Source organism: Eublepharis macularius, chromosome 14 (genome assembly GCF_028583425.1).
Source record: "Eublepharis macularius isolate TG4126 chromosome 14, MPM_Emac_v1.0, whole genome shotgun sequence".
NCBI lineage: Eukaryota > Metazoa > Chordata > Lepidosauria > Squamata > Eublepharidae > Eublepharis > Eublepharis macularius.
The window spans coordinates 44,082,926-44,100,529 of record NC_072803.1 but is presented as its reverse complement, the minus strand read 5'-3'; the positions used below and the strand labels follow the sequence as shown (position 1 = coordinate 44,100,529).

Genomic DNA, 17,604 nt, shown 5'->3' with positions numbered 1-17,604 from the left:
CCTAATCTATATTGGGCCCCTGTGACTGCCTTTTAGGATCAAATGATGGCTCAGGAATTCCAGTCAGGAAAGTCCTGTGTCCCTTTTAAACAAAAGGAAATACTTCTTTATTCAACAAGTAATTACATTGTAGAATTCACTGCCAGAGAACGTGATGGCCATGAGCATAGATGGCTTCAAGAAGGAATTAGGTTCATGAAGGATAGGTCTATCAATGTCTAATAGTTGTGGGTGAATAAAAGGGGACCTCTACAGCAAACCACTGAATTCCAGTGCTGGGAGGCACCACCCAGGGAAGGACCTCTGTTTTTGCCCCTCCTTGGCAACTGGTTGGCTGCCATGGAAACAGGCTGCTGGACTAAATGGACCACTGGTTTGATCCAGCAGGGCTCTTCTTGTGTTCATATAATTTTCCTGGGACTTCTTTGTTTCATGAGCTTTGAATAGAGAAGAAAAAACAAGGAGCTTAAGGCCATTCCCAGCTGACTGACTGGCTCAACTTCCTTACGTTTCTGTTCTGTGGTTGTGCAGGGAGCAAACCCTTCATTTTCTCTGGAAACAGAAACCAGACCATGCCTCCTTGTACCCAAAGCAAAAGCTTTCTCCTCCACCATCTCAGTACAGGAAGCACTTCAGAAAAGTCCAAGAGGCCTTTACCTCTTAGCTTCTCTCGCATTTTCTGATTGGCCCATCCCTTTGCCATCTATTTTGTGATTGGTCCTACCACCAGAGCAGCCATTTTAGAGTGGTGCCCACTATCTTTTCTCAGATTTCTGTATATGCCCAACGAAGTTGGAGATTCTTGCTCTAGTGTGTCACTCTATTTATGCTTCATAACTGAGGAAAACCATGTCAGAAAGCATTAGGCATGCCCCCCATCCCAAAGCTCATTTTCTTAATGCACCTACTCTTTTTGTTTGTATAATTAAATGCACTTGTGTGTTGGGGATGGAAGGATCAGCTAATGTGTTTGGGGCAGTAACTTGAAGACTAAGGGCACCTTTCGAGATGCTTTTTGCTTATCTGGAGGGGAAGAAAATATGGTTGCTTGTACCATGCTGCTGGTTTTCCCCGAGTGGAGCAAATAGTTTGTGTATGAGTAAGGGAGTATAATTTAGATTGCACACCATTGTTGTTGTAATGGTTAGTCTTGGTGTAGGACCTTGGGAGCTGTGGTTCAAATCTCCATTCAGTCATTGAGCTCACTGGGGCTACTTTGGACCTAACTTTCTCTATTAGTCCAGCCTAATTCACAGGATGGTTATGAGGCTAAAATGGTGAGGAGAGCTATATACTCATCACTAAGTTCTTGGGAAAAGAGTGGGATAAAAGTGGAAGCTGTATGGATATGCGTTTGGCCCTGGTACACTGACAGAGGGCTCTAGCTACCACATTGGCTGCGTGGTAGAGTTCTTCCCTCATGTTCCGTTGAGAACAAGTGACTGAGAGTAGAACCACACGAGATGCACGTGTGCGTGTCAGATCCTGCAAGGATCCCTGGGAAATGTTAGTCTTTAAAAAAAAAAAACAGCCACTCAATGTGATTCTCAGCTGGGGAGAATCGCAACTGGAGGGACTTTCTCTTTCACACACAGACTCTCTCTCTCTCTTTCAAAAATTCTTTGGGAGCTCAGGATGGGGATGGGAGGTGGGGAGCAACATAACGAGGCAGGAAAAAAGCTGAGGTGTTTTGCGAACAAGAGAGAAACCTAGTCCCTCCCAGGCATCTTCTCCCGGCAGGGAATTGTAGTGCAGATTTCCCACCTTCCTCTGTCCCATCCTTGAACTCCTGAAGGAAAACCGAAGCAAGTGGATTTTTGAAAGAGAGACTCTCTCCAGTCAAGTGGCTGTTCTTTGTAAGAAAATCCACTCAGCTCAGTTTTCCTCCAGGAGCTTGGAAAGGGGGGAGAGTAAGACTACTGCTCCCAGGGAAGCTTGTGCGACCCAACCTGTGCTCTTCACATGTAATTCATCTTGTGTGTTTCCACTCTGAGGTGCAGGGTTTAAAAGGGAGCCCTTTGCCTTGGTTCACAAGAGAACGAGGCAGTGAGTGGAGCCAATGGAGCCTCTGCCCCATCCAGGCTACAGTCCTCATTAAAAGCAAATCAGTTTCTAACTGGAGACACATGATCTTGAAGTGTTTGGAGACTATTTTTATTTTTCTCCAACGTCACCTATTTTAAACTTTTTACATAGCTTGGATAAGACTTGTCCTAAATAAATAAATGCGTGATCATCATTCTGGCTCATTAGGAGAAAAATGGTGCTGGCACTGCTCTGGACACCAGCATAGCTTTTAGGCACCTCTGTCTGCAGTAAGGATACTTGAACTGCAGGGGGCAGACTAGGAGTCCAAATTAGCCCTGTTAAAATGCCTTGCAGGCCCACCTTGGCTTTGCACCTCCTTGCCCTGCCTATGTGGCACTTGGCCTGGGCCACCTTCCCTGCCCTGCGTGGGGTCTGACTTCCATCCTGAGGTAGCAGCAGTTGCTACCCAGCCTCACAGGGCTTCGGCCTCCAGCTTGCAGCAGCGGTGGCAGCTTCAGTCCACCTCTCCAAGAGTGAAGGCTACCCATTGGTTGGACAAGGGTGGCCCTGCAGGTGGGTGGGTAGCACTGTTTGTGAGCCGTTTGAGCTAGTTTGATGGTTTATTTTAAACGTATTTGTATCGTACACTGGATTTGTCAGCCTTTTGTACATTTTCTCTCACAAACCAGTGGGAGTCATATAGCCTCTTCCCCAACAGGCCTTCTGTCGCTCTGTGTTCCTCCATAGGCAGTTGTTTAAATAAAAAGCGAGCAAACCAGTAAACAAGCACTTTTAAAAAATGTCTTATCGTTTGGTGTTTGTCTAAGTCTGGGTTATCGATGGTAATAGCCACTGATTTGTTTGCATCAGCAGAATTTTACAGTTGCTAATTGTTTGAATAAAAAGCTGGAAAAGGGGGAATCAGTCAATGATTTATATATAACTACTGTGTACGTTTTTAATTTAAAAGTCTGTTTAACACCAATACAAGAGGAGTGACTCCGGCCAATTTTGATCAGGAAAAAAAAAGAATAAATGTGACTGTTTCATAAATGGGGAATTAACTCAAAGACTATCCAAGTCTTATTGCTTACACAGGCCTAGAATGTGAGCAACTTTCCATCAATTACAAGTATATGCTTATAAGGGGCTTGTCATAAAGCTGAAGGCGGACTTTGCTCCTTCATCTCACACAATCACCAAGGTTACCACGGGAAACAGCCCATGACCACAAAACAAAACATGTGTACATAAAAGACCTTTGCATCCATTTTTAATTTGGGCCCTAAAAACCTCCAAAATCATCACTTTTCCTCCACTAACATGGGATTTGCACAACCCACCTTCTGTTTCTGAATGGAGTAGTGGAAATTTAGTTTCATTGCTGTGTGCGTTCAAATAAACAGTGTAACTTAATTTTTTAAAAGTCTAAACGATTGTTGTTCATCCGCTTCAAGGCTACAGATCTGTTTGCATTGGCAGCGTTTCACGCAGCCTGATGGGAGTTGTAGTCTCCTTTTCCTGCACAGCTTAAGCTTTAGATTTTCAAGTTGCTAGTTTAAAAAATGAAAAATTGCTTGTGCATCGAGAATCAATCAAACAAGAACAATTCAGGGACAAAATCTGCAATGTGATCAACAGTTCATTGAGAATGTCTTTCCTGTCAAGAGAAGTCCTGGTGCTTCCTAAGGAAGTGATTGTAACATGTGCAAGAGCTGCTGTGATTGGCTGCCTTCATGTGCTATCTGTTTGGGTTGTAAAAAATGGAGGCACAATGCCAAGAACAGCGGCGGCGTAGGCTGAGGCGGGACCAGCAACATCTGGACAAAGTTCCTGTGGCTGCTGAAAGACAGTGTGTTTGGTCCTCCAGCACTTCTGCCAGCAGCCAAGTCGCAGTAGCTAGCATCAAGGGAGGCAAGTAAGTATTAACTTCTTTAATTTTCAAACTAAAACTCTGTGAAGCCTCTTTCTTTAACATTAATGCTTCACAGAAAAATGTGTGTGTGTTTTAAAAAAAGCTTTAAAAGACTACTTGGGGAGGGACTTTTAAAACTTAATTTCACAGTGATTATAATTATAACAAATTTACAATTTAAAATAACCACACACTGCTGCTGCTGCTGCATGCTCTTCAGCTAGGTGAGCCTATGCCAGAATGGGATTTTTTGCCTTAGTAGCTTGTGAGTTTTTGTTGTTGTTTTGGTTCTTTTTTACTTTATCTTCTGGGTGTCCTAGCTTTCTGTGCTGATAGTAGGGATGTTCCAGTTACATTTACGGGGAAAGAATGGAGGGCCTGTCTTCATCAGTGTTTAGGGGAGGAGCAAGGATTCTTCCTTTGCAGATCCTGAAACACCACTAAGCATGGAAGTCATGCAAAAATTCATAACTCTGTTCCTGATACAGACCCCTCTGGCTTGTGCTTTAGCTGTTACCAGCAAATCAGTGCAGTAGCCTTAAATTTTATTCATAGAGATGCTGCTTGAAAGGGGCTAGTATCTACCATCAGCTCTTGATCACTGTGAGCTAAGGGACAGCTAAGAGGTTGGGAGAGCAGGGAGAAATCCCAAGCGGCATGCCTGTTGGAGGGGAAGAACCCTGAGAGCAGAATGAACCCTATACAGAGATGTTTCCAAAGGGTAGAAGTATAACTGCAAACAGTAACTGCAATCATAGTGAGTCACCTTGATAACCTAGAGTGTGGAGGAGGTAGCAGACTGACAGTGCAGTCCTAAGTAGAATTTACATCCCACTGATCACTTGGAAAAGTGTAACTTTATTCAGAAACATAAATTTTCTGGAGACTTTGTGGGTGGAAAAAAATTGGAAATTTAGGGGACAACTGAAATATATGCAATACTCAATGTCCTAGCAAATCTAAACTAATTTGACTGTTTTAACAACTTAAAAAGCATAATTTATCATTTATTTAGCATATAATATTGCAATATTTAACAGATTTATGGAATTTATTTCCGGGCTGTATTGCCGTGGTCTTGGCATCAGGAACTACAATGCCAAGACCACGGCAATACAGCCCGGAAAACCCACAACAACCATTGTTCTCCGGCCGTGAAAGCCTTCAACAATTTAAAAGTTATTTAAAAGTTATTTAAAAGTTATCTACAGGCAAAATTGCAAATACTTGAGAGAAAACTGCAAGCTGATGCTACCTTAGCATGTGTATCTTAATTTTTGCTATCTGAAAAGTAGAAAAACTAAGAACTCTAACTTTGTAGTAAATAACATAAATTGTATTATCAAATATATTATATTTGCATTCACAATAAATTGTAAAAGAGTCCAGTAGCACCTTTAAGACTAACCAAATTTATTGTAGCATAAGCTTTCAAGAACCACTGCTCTTTGTCAGATGCATACAGATTCCATATGAAAAGAGCTGTGGTTCTCGAAAGCTTATGCTACAATAAAGTTGGTTAGTCTTAAAGATGCTACTGGACTCTGTCCAGTTTTGCTGCTACAGACTAACATGGCTAACTTCTCTGGATCTATCACAATAAATTGATAATCTTAGCTTTCTAGAATATCTGCACAAATCTTCAATGACAGAATTTTTTTGGTCTTACAAACCCCCAAGAATTAAATTCAGTGTGATTTCTTACCCTAAGTCACAGGGTGGCCTAAATTTTCCAAATTTGCAACTTTATTATGAAGCTGCCATATTAACGGCACTGCTTAGAGTAATTATGTTCAATCCAGATGAACAAACAAGCTGGCAACATATTGATGAGGCCTTTTGTGACAACCGTACAATTCTAGAATTTTTTTGGAATTTACCAATGGATAGAACGCCCCTAGTCCAACAAAAATCTATTTTTATGTATATCTTTGAAAATTTGGGATAAATATAGAAGTGAACTCCTTCCCTTTAACCTCCAGATATGCCTCTTATACTAATCAAACTTGGTTCCCTCTTGCTCAAGGAAATTCTCCTTGTAGACGATGGTACCTTAAAGGCTGTTAGATTGGGGGATTTTATTTCGAATAGTCAAATTCTTTCCAAACCAGATATAGAAGCTGCAGTGCAAGAAAGTATATCTTGGTTAAATTATTATCAGATAAGACATATTTTAGAAACCCTAGGTATAATGTGAAATTGGGCGATGCCTTTAACTGCTCTAGAAGCACTATTTAAGCCATAAAGGTCTCCTTTCTAAGATCTATAAAGTATTATTATCAACATGTAATATTATAACAGCTGAAAGAGCTTGGATTGCAGATTGTGAAGGTAGAATTTCCAAAGAGGATTTTGAAAAAGCATGGAAGGCCCCAAGTTTTAATTCTAAAATTTTAACAATTCACCTTAACTCATTTAAGATATTACATAGAAGCTATTTAACTCCAATGAGAATTGCTAAATTTTTTAAAAAATTGAACTTAAAATGTTGGAAAGGTTGCAGACAGACAGGAGACTTTTTACACTGTTCTGGCTTTGCCCCACCATTAAAAGGTTCTGGAATAAAGTATTATTGCAAATAGAAAGTATAGTGGGCCAACAGATTCCAAGAAATCCAGAAAATACTTTTCTAGAAATAGATTTGTTAAGACAAGTAGATAAAAACAAACTGGTTACAATAACAACTTTGTTAGCAATTGCTAGGATTGAGATTGCCAAGAAATGGGGAAATAAGAAAGGGCCCTCACTACAAAATTGGTACGATTCCATCTGGAACCATTTTATATTGGGTAAAGTGGATTGCTCTATAGGCATTCAGAATCTGGAAGCTTATTGGAAGAATTTTCAAGCAATTTGGTTTCCTATTGTGCAATTTTTGCAGGAAAAATGTTTCTTCTAACATTCATTGTCAAGAGCTATTGAATTTCTAAATGTATGGAACTCTTTAGGAATTGTTATATTTTGGGTTTTGTATGGTTACGTTTTAAGTTAATGTGTACAAAGGAGAAGTTTGTATATACACTGGTGTTGGTTTGGTATTGTCATTAAAAAAAACTTAATAAAGTTTTTTTTTAAAAAAAAATATCTGCACAGCTAGATGTAGTTCCAGCTAGATGCTGTCTTCTTCCTTCTGTAGCTACTGGTTAAAGAGAGCTCTGTTCTCAATGAAACTTTCAGAGTTCACCTCTGAGGCTTTGGTGCAGTTTCTGTCCCACCTCCTTCTAATCTTTTTTTCCCTCCAGCAAGGCAGGGTAATAAAGCTACTTCTTACCCAATTTGTGGATATATGTGACACAGTGGTTTGAGGGAGAAGTGAAAAGGTCAACCACAAGAAAAGAGTCCCAGTGAACAGGACAACAGAAGGCTTGCAACATTTGGAAAGTAATGAAAGCTCTGCACGCTCCCTTCATGAAGATTAGGTGTAGATATGCAGTTTGAATTTAAGAGCTATATATATATATTTATCTACGGCCTGGCCACCTTGACTTTAAAAACATTCCGCTCATCGTAAAAGAGAAAATATTTTATAGGATTTTTTCCCAGTACTGCCCAAAATTTCCAGTTTTTGTGATGGAAAAATTGTGGAGGGAGGCTTTGAAAAAAAAGTATTCCTCCCCCACCAGTTATTCCAAGTTTTTTCCTGGCATTCACATATCTAATTCTATTTAGGATTGCACTGTGAGTTATAGGCTTCCATTATGGAGCGTGACTGTGGGGGGGGGGGGCTGAATTGGCTATGAAAAGAAGCCTCTTAACTATGCTGCCCTCTGTTTCCTAATGGTGATCAATGACAGTTGCTTATATGTACACAGATTACTAGTGAAATGGCACTGTGACATCTGTCTGTTTTGTTTTTCTCAACAGGTGGCCCTCACTCTGTTTAGGCCAGATGTGACTTCCTCTTTTTCCTAACCCCCCCCCCCCCCATGCATGATGAGCTGTTTTTAATTGCCCAGGTGGCTTCTCTTTTGTCTGTTATATTTACGCATTTTTGTTATATTTTTAAAAGTTTTTATATTAAAGCTCATATTTTTCTCATATCTTATTGTTCATGATAGCCTTGCTTTTCGTTTTGTGTTTTCTGTTACCTGTGCTGTGGGCTTTTTCTACAAATCTCTATACACCGTAGTCAGTGTGGCTGCCTTCAAATGAACATTTATAGTCCAGCTTTTTGACAAACTCAAGGCACAGTACAGTATATAAAACAGTGCATTCAGGCAACACAAATCAACCAGTCAACAACGTAATTGGAGTAGGATTGCACAGTTAGAGAACAATGTGAACAACAAACTATCTAAGCCTAGGCAGGGCTCATTTCGAGGGGGAATGCACAGGAACGCAGTGGTGGATCAATCTCCTGCTCAGCAGTGGTCCGATCCTGACCATTTTGGGCCCCTTTTCGGCCATTTTCAGCCCCTTTTTGCCATTTGGGGCCCAATTTCGGTCCTGAATGGCCAGGATTGGGTCAGAAACAGCCAGGATAGGTGATGTAAGGGGGTGTGGCATATGCAAATCAGTTATGTTAATGACACATTTCCAATGATGTCAAGGGGCATGACATATGCTAATGAGTTATGCTAATTTGTTCCTCCAGCTCTTTTTCTACGAAATGACGCCTGAGCCTAGGTATACTATAAATGTGTGTGATACACTGTAAGGAATGGGATCCACACACACCTATTATTGTATGTGAAGAACTATAGTACAATGCCTACAAATGGTGCATCTGGGAACAGGACGAAGAATAGGGTCAAAAACATCACTAGAAAGAAAAAGCATATTTGATATTCATTTTTCTAGCAGTTTGTATTGAATTTGCAGATTAAATGTAAAAAATTACGTTTAACCCAAAAGTAGTTTTTAAAAAATAAGATCTATTTATTTAGGGACTGTGTGACCTGGATATTTTAATGCACTATCTGCATACAGCACTAATTTGACTTCTGTTTCTCCTATTATTCTTTTCATGTCTTTTGTCCTGACATATCACTCAGGCAAGTAGCTCAAGGAGCAAGGTTCAACTTTAAAGGGGATGAGGAGCGACTCTGCCTAGTTCCCCTGCTGACTGCAGAAGGCTGCAAGAAATACCTGTTGGGGATTATAGATACCTGTTGGGCTCTGTATACAACAGCCTAATCCATTTAATAAAGTCTGGAGCTAAACCCATCATTTCTAATATGCAGTGCGGAAAATTCAAGTGAATTCTTCTCCACATATTGACCAGCAGACAAAGATCATCGGAACCCTGCCTTGAAGACCCAAATCCTATTTAGGAAGAGGATAAAAGGGTAGAAAGACAGGCATTAAGATAATTTGCTAATGCTACAGGGATTATTTTGGCATTTATTTATTTAAATTTACAAAATTTATGCCCCACCTTTCTGCCCTCATCAGGGCCACCAAGGTGGCCAGCAGATTAAAAACGTATGCAATAAAAACACATCTTAAAAACCATTAAAACCAAACAAAAGGCATCATTCAAATAATTAAAACCAAGTTGAAGCATATACTATACAATAAAACACACATACATTAAAACAGCAATTACAAGTAGCCCAGGAAGGAGGGATTACTGAACTTCAGACAGAACAAAAAAAGTCTTCAGTCACTTGTCCCCTTCTGTTGTCTTTTTCCATCATCGAGTCTCTGTGGGGAGAGAATTTCAGAGTTTCACTGCCATTACTGAGAAAGCCCTCTCTGAAGTTGCCACTTGCCTAATCGCAGAAGGTGGAAGCATCCGAAGCAGAGCCATGGAAAATGACTGTAGTGGTTGGGTGGGTTCGTAAGAGATTAGGCAGTCCTTCAGGTATGCAGGTCACAGTCTATGTAGGGCTTTGAATTGGGCCAGGAAACAGATGGGGAGCCAGTGCAGATTGGCCAGGACTAGAATGATACAGGCCCTGTGACCCACTCCAGTAAACATCTCGGCCGCAGCATTCTGTAGTAATTGAAGTTTCTGAATACTTTTCAAGGGCAGTCACATGTAGAGCACATTGCAGTAATCTGATCTAGATGTAACCAGGGAATGCACCCACAATGGCCAGATCTTTTCTGCCCGGAAAAGGCCACAGCTGGTCAACCAGTTGAAGCTGGTAAAAGGCACTTCTGGCCACAGCTGCCACCTGTATATCCAGCAGTAAGCCTGGGTCCAAGAGCACCCCCAATTTACAGACCTGTACCTTCAGAGGGACAGCAATATCATCCAGGATAGATGACACCTTCAATTTTGGATCATACTTTCTACTCAGCAGTAACACTTCCGTCTTGTTAAGATTAAGCTTCGGTTTATTAGCGTGCATCCACTCCAAAACTATCTCCAGGTACTGAGCCAGGGTTACTACAGCCTCTCCTGGGATCAGCTGTAAGCATATAATACAGCTGAGTGTCATCCACGTATTGGAGACAACCTAGCCCAAATCTCCAGATGATTTTACCCAGTGGTTTCATGTAGATGTGAGATAGAGCGAGCCTTTTGGGACCCCACAGGCCAAAGCCCTGAACAACAGGCCCCCAGCATCACTTGAAACTTACTTCCAGATACGACCAGAACAATCACAAAATGGTGCCTCCCAGTCCCAGCCTAGAAAGGTGGTCCAGAAGGATACCATGGCTGATAGTGTTGAAAGCGGCTGAGGCATCCACATCGATAAGAGATACGGGGCAGTAATTCTCCCATTGTGATGGAACTCTGCCAAGTTTACCAATAAGTCATATCTTTGCTTTGTACCTAGGTGGAATTCTGTTCCTTCTTCTTTTTGGCCATCCGTTATACTGCATAGCTGCCTGGTCCAGGTGCTTACCCAATTTCATCATTTAATTGAATTTTCTGTTTTGAAAATTGATATTGGTGCTGCTAAAGCTGCTGCCTGTTCTTTTGAAATTTGTGGGAGCTGAATACTTTCAGAAAATTTTTAATTTCATTGGCATGAATATTGACTCTCTCAAATATTTTTTTACAGTAATTGACAGATAAGCCATTAATTTCCGGTTTCCTTCATAGTGTGGTGTTTGGGCCTACTATACCAGATATAATTTTAAACTTACTTCAAATGGTACGCTAACATTTTACCTTCTTTCCCTCCTAATTCCCAGTACAATTGTTTAGGGCAGGCTAGATGAAATTCTGCCTGCTGTGAGAGGATCTTATTGACTTCAGATTTTAATTTAAGAAGGTTACAGTGATGAACTGGGACTGGGGTGTCTGCGGGGCCTGTTGGAGGAGAGTTCCAAGCTGCTGAAAAAGGTTTTAAATGATATGTACACAACTATATGCCCTTGTGTATGCTATGAGAATATTCCAAAGAATTACCATGTTTACCTCTCCATTATCCTTCAGCTCTAAGAAATTCTTTATATGTCACTTCAAGAGGTTTAATAAATATGGGGTCTCTCTTTACAGAGCAGTATTAAATTGCCAATGGGGAGCTTACAGACACTGTTAACTGGAGCATGGTCTAAAATGAGCAAGGGATTTATAGAACATGCCAGTATTGATTGTAGTATGGATGTACATAAATAGTTTAGTTGATTTTGATTTTGGTGGTTTTGGAAAAGAAATGTAAAATATTTTTCAGTTGGATTTGGAAAGAAAATATTTGGAAAGGAGCAATGCTTAATTAGGGGTCAGTAAGTTTATTAATGTCACCACCATAGATTATCTTAGTTGCATCACATTGTAAAATGCATGCATATAAATGGAAGAATTGTTTAGTCCATACATGTTTACCAGACAATACTGTTCTGCATCTATTAAGATACCCAGTATAATGCATCCTCCATCATTTGCTGTTCCAGATTCCTGTACAGTTACATTCAGACATTTTTGGAATAATAGGGCCACTCCTCTTGTTTTGCTAGAGTTGCCCGTCCCACTCAGCTCTTTTGCAGTGTTTATCACCCATTAAGGAATGCAAGGTCTGTATGCAGTTTTTTAAGATGTCTTTAAGTATTTGCGTACCTGTGTTAGGAGAACCAAGTCCCTTACATTCTCTCTGATTCTGGTCTTCTCTCAGTCCCTTCACCTTTTCTTTCTGTGCTGCTGGGTGGCATCAGAGAAACAGTGGCCCACATCTAGGCCTTGAAGGCCTCTCTCATCACAAGTGTTAACTTGCTCTCCACAGTATCAGATTGTCCATGTATTGGCTGTCCTTCTATACCAACACTCACCTAGTGGGGTGAGTAAGGAAGCACATGGCAATCATTTTTGGTTTAAAGTATTATGACGACTATTGCTGAGCTACCTTTCCGACATAAACCAGAGTGCTTGGCAAAATTAGTTAGACAATTCCTTTATTTTATGAACCTTCTAAGAGGTACACAAGAAATAGATGCAGCAAAAACACATACTTGACAATGGAAGAAAAAGGTGCTACAATTTGCCTAGCGAACGTGTCTTGGAACCTCGGATCAAGAAAGGCAGCAGTCCATTAGATCTTGTCCTGCATCACTGTCTCGAGTCAAGCTGTTCGTTCCATTGGTTGAATAGCAGACACAAAGGCAGCAGCCTCGCTGGATTGCCCTCTGGTGTTTCACGATGCACCTCCCTCCAGTCAGTGACCTCACAGTATTCTGCATTGGCAGCATGGAGCTGTGAGTTACACAGTGGCTTTGCTGAATTCCTTATGGGCAGTGCCAGAGGAACGCAGAATAGTGATCATTTCCCAGAGGAGAGCTTTCTGCCCTTGTATGAGATGCAAGCACCCAGAGTCCTCAGAAAGCTTTACAATGGCATGCTTCCCCCCCCCAAAAGTCTGCATCATCTATTCCAACATGTGGCAATGTCCTGGATGAACTTGTCTTGAAGTTGTAGCACTGTGGAAAATCCTTGAAGCAGTTGTTGGTGGAGGGACTCTGAAATGACTGCAGGTAGAATATAGGTAAAGTAGACAGTGCCTTCTTCTGCAGGGCAGTGTGGTGGAAGGAGGACAGGGTGTGTGTGTATGTACATGCACGGACGTGTTGCTGACTGTTGCACTGCTGCCTCCTCCTCCTCCAGTTCTTGCATGCCATCTGCAATGATCACAGATAGCATTGCCCTTTGAGGTGGGATACATCTTGAACTGCTGCTAGGATGTTCTGGGACACTTGGCAAGACGCATGTCTGTAGCACTATAGGTGGCACAGTAACAGTATTGCTAGTATTGGAGGGTTTCTGGAATATGATAGTTTATATATTGTATGTTTGTTGCTCTTCTTCCTATGCAGAAGTGCAAGTTCTGGACAGTAGGGGCAGTGGGATGCCCTGACTTGGATAGCCCAGGTGAGCCTGATCTGGTCAGATCTCAGAAACTAAGCAAGGTTGGCCTTGGTTAGTAATTGGATGGGAGACCTCCAATGAAGACCAGGGTTGCAGAGGCAGGCAATGGCAAACCACGTCTGTTAGTCTCTTGCCATGACAACCCCACCAGGGTTTGCCATAAGTCTGCTACGATTTGACAGCAATCACTACCACCAGAGGCAGTGGGATATCTGTAATGGTGTTGTTTGGAGACTGGTCCCCTGGAGGCTTCAGAGCTGATGGTTTAAAAGATGGCATTCTTCCTATGAACACATAAAGCTGCCCTCCACTGCGTGAGACTGTTGCTCCATCAAAGTCAGGATTGTCTTCTCTGACTAGTACTGCCTCTCCAGGGTCTCAGTAAGAGTTTTATTCACATCACCTGCTTACCTGATTCTTTAAACTGGAGATGCCAGGGATTGATCCTGGGACCTTCTGCCTGTCGAGCTGATGCTCAACCACTGAGCCATGCCCCCATGCCTTATCAGATACCTCTGCCTCTGCATCAGATGTCTCACTCCCAGTGATCGTCTCCTGCAATGTTTCTTCCTTAAGCTGCTGTAGGTTCTTCTTGTCACTGTCAGCATATAGAAGTTGCTAGTATACAGGTCTTGCTTGGCTGTCTAGGAACAACTGGGGCAGGAGGTCAATTAACACCCGTGATGAGCTGGCCTAACCTTGAAGATGGTGCCCTGGAGGCTTCCATACAAGCCACTATATAATACTCTTCTCTGGGCAGATATGATTGATTTCTGCAATGGGGAAAAAAAGCTTCATCACGGGTTTCTCTTGAGGCATCATGTGCCTAAAAAATAAAACGGAGTTGCTTCAACACTGGGGATTGCTGCTACTAACTGATAAAGTGAAAATGAAAGTATGGAGTCAGGGATGAACAGAAATTATAATTAAGCAGCACCTGTGGGAATAAAGAACAGAACAGGAAAAACTGGAGGCACTTCCTGTCTGCTGAGAGCCAAAACACACGTTAAGAAAAACCTAGGTTCAGCACGTGTTCTCTTACCTCAAGGTTTGCTGGGATCTGTAGGCGTCCTGGAAGCTTAAAGTTTAGCATTTACAGAGCAGCAAAAAGGGAAAGGGAAATACAGGCGCCTGTATTTTAAGCTTTAAGCTTCCAGGACGCCTTTAAGCTTCCAGGACGCTTACAGATCCTTTAAGCTTCCAGGACTTTAAGCTTCCAGGACCCCTACAGATCTTTAAGCTTCCAGGACGCCTACTTTAAGCTTCCAGGACTCCTACAGATCCCGGCAAACCTTGAGGTAAGAGAACACGTGCTGAACCTAGGTTTTTCTTAACGTGTGTTTTGGCTCTGAGTAGGAGGAGTATAGATGTAGCCAATTGCATGACTGATTTTGCTATCACTAAAATACTTGCATGAGAAAAAAGGTAATGATCAGGGCACAGTAATAGAGTAATGCCAACAATGGATGAAAGAACCACAAATTGCAAGGAAACACTGAAAGAAACTGGAACTGAGGCTTCTCCTCCTCCTGGACACCCAAAGCAAGTTTGGAAATACGTTGCAAGGTCAGATGGAATTGGTGGGGGGGGGGCTTGAGCTGTACCCGCTCCCCCCCCCCAAATCACTTAACAAAAGACACTGTACTTGTTCATTAGAAAAATGCTTCAGCCCTCCCCCTTCCTGGTTATTGGACTGGGTCTCCCCCCGGTCCTGGTGGGTCTTCAAAAGCAACATGGTCTTTAAAAAAAATCCCCGCCACTTCATTGTTGATTGACCCACTCATTATACCCATGGCAATGTAATTGGTTCATTCCCTTTGAATTGATTGGTTTACTGTTTTCTTATTCATGGCCCCACACATGATGCACATTTGGAATCTGTTTTCCAAAGTGGCTTATTCAAATGCTGCTTCCTGTTGCATGTGCATAAGAAGATGCAAACTAATTTGTGTATTTTAAGGACATGGTCTATCAATGCCCCATGGGAGAAGGATGCCCCCTGCCACAGAGGTACCAAAGAAGGCCAAAAAGGATGAAAAAAACAAAAGCTGGCAACCACAGCCACTGCCCAACTGATTGGCATGTTTCTTGAGCTGAGCTGCAGTGAGATGAAGGGACCTGAGGGTTGGTGCAAATGTGATCCTGACTCTTGAAAATATTTGCCTCTGTGAAGCTTTTGGTATCTCATACGTGCAGAGTCCAGGCTTTCAGGGAGGGGAGGAATTTCGATGAACAGCCAATAAATATGTCCATGTCACACCTATGATTAATACAGTAGACCCAGGGATCACTGTGAATGATGAAATCCGTGAATACTGAGGAGCAGGGAGTCTGCAGTCTCCCAGTAGCAAAACAACCAAATTTCCTGCAATATTTAACAATTTGTTTACTTCATTTATGCTCTGCTTTTCTTCCTGCTGGGGACCAAAATGGCTTATAGAATTTTCCCCTTCATTTTATTATGATGATAGCAAAGTAGGAGAAAAAACAAGCTGGAGAATGGAGACCATATCACTTGATCTGGGCAGCAAATAAGGGAAATCATAAACCACAAATACATGAATGGTGAAGGTCTACCATAAACATGTTTACATAGGGTTGATCTGTCATTGGCTGTCAGCCGTGATGGCTAAAGGGCACCTCTTTACTAAGAGGCAGTTTACCTCTGGTTATGGTATGCTGGGGCCAAAATAGAGGATGGCCATTCTTATGTCCTTCTTGAATGGTGCTGCTTGGAGGCATCTGGTTGGAATGGAGCACACCAAAAAACTAGTTAAGCAAAGAATTGAAGATATAGAACACCAAACTGACTGTTCCAGCCTACAAAACACCAAGGTTTGGGCAAATATCAAATACTCCGCAGAACTGGCAAATTATTTAACAATTCTCAAAGTAAAAAGGGTTTAGAAGAGCCTTCTCTCTGGCAAGGTGTTCTGCCCTTCCTTCTGCCATACTTGAAGGCAAGTACAACACCCAAAGGTTCTGTACCTGCCAGCAAAGGGAGATTGAGACCATGGGACATATGTTTTTTACATGCCCATACTATAAGGTGGCACGTAGTGAGATCATTATCCTGTTGTTCAAAAAAACTTAGGCCTCTCAGAAAAAGCTAGACTTGAGTTCTTTCTGATAGAGACGCCAAGATTACTTTCCAAGTAGCCAGTTTCTGTATGGCAGAACTCAGGAAATTTTATGGTATTTAGATATTCTTAATATTCTATTTAAAGCTGGGTTTTAAGCATGTATTTCCTTTTGTATGTTTGGTCTAAGGACCGCAACAATAAATGACGCTGATACTGAGGCATCTGGCTGGCCACTGTCGGAAATAGAAAGCTGAGTAATTATTAAATATTTTAAAGAAAATACTTAATAATTGGAGCCCTACAAAAGGAGCAGGGCTCGGCAAGAATATTCTGTCTGTTTTAATTAATTTAATTGAAGTAGAGTATATAGTAAAACAGGAAATAAGAACAATTTCCCCTAACTACAGTACACACACTCAAATGTATGATGTATAATATATAATCATTTGTCATCTCTTTAAATATATATTTAGATATATAGTTCTTGTTGGGAATTAAAACTATTGACCAGCAGTGCCCAGTTGATCTAACATTTTTTCCGTTAGGGTAATTGTGGGAAGAGCACCACTGCACACAGTACTTTTGACTTTTAAGTTTTATTTTGATGGGCACTGCCTTTCCTGCCATGCTTTGACAGCATATAAATCTAAGGAATGCTCACACGGCACACACTACAGCTGCCTAACATTTTGATGCTGGCAGCTAAAATGTCAAAAGTTTCCTCTGTACTCTGTGATGGCTGTTTGAAGATGTTGGGTGTTTCTTTTGAGAGTGCATGCTTTGAGTTCACTGGTCTTTGCCGTATACTGTAATGCAGAATTTTAAAATTCATTAAATATATCAAATCTATGCATACAGCACAAATTAATTTAGGAAACAGAAAAATTCATTTAAAAACAACTCCTTCGCAGCGTGCTGCCCTGAAGCAAGAGATTTACAGTCTGTTGCATGGATAAGTACAAAATTTGGCAAGACTAAATAGCCACCTAGGCAAAATTTACTAAATTTTGCATAGCCTAGGCACTTTGGTTTGTTTGTCAACAAGTCTTCCAGCTTTTGTGCAATACACATAATGCTTGAGAAACTTGTGGAGGAAACATAGGCTTTGGATTTCCAGAATTGGACCGCGTGGCAACTAACAGAGAATACTGTGTGGTAATAATGGTGATGGAAAAGCTAAGAAATATAGTTTCATCAATTCTGTTTTATCTCACTGCTACAAAAGTTGAGCAGTGATGGTTAGGCAGAGCACAGAGGCAGAATGGTGCTGCATCCGGGGCATCTTCCAGACTGCAGCTTCAGTCTATGTTTTTTTTTTTTGT

At 41.4% G+C, this 17,604-nt stretch overlaps 1 protein-coding gene across 4 annotated transcripts in view; it reads left to right on the top strand.

The window, feature by feature from the left end:
• Positions 1-17,604, top strand: part of ZNF618 (zinc finger protein 618) — a 127,210-nt gene that overhangs the window by 68,919 nt on the left and 40,687 nt on the right. The gene's annotated exons all lie outside the window — the stretch shown is intronic.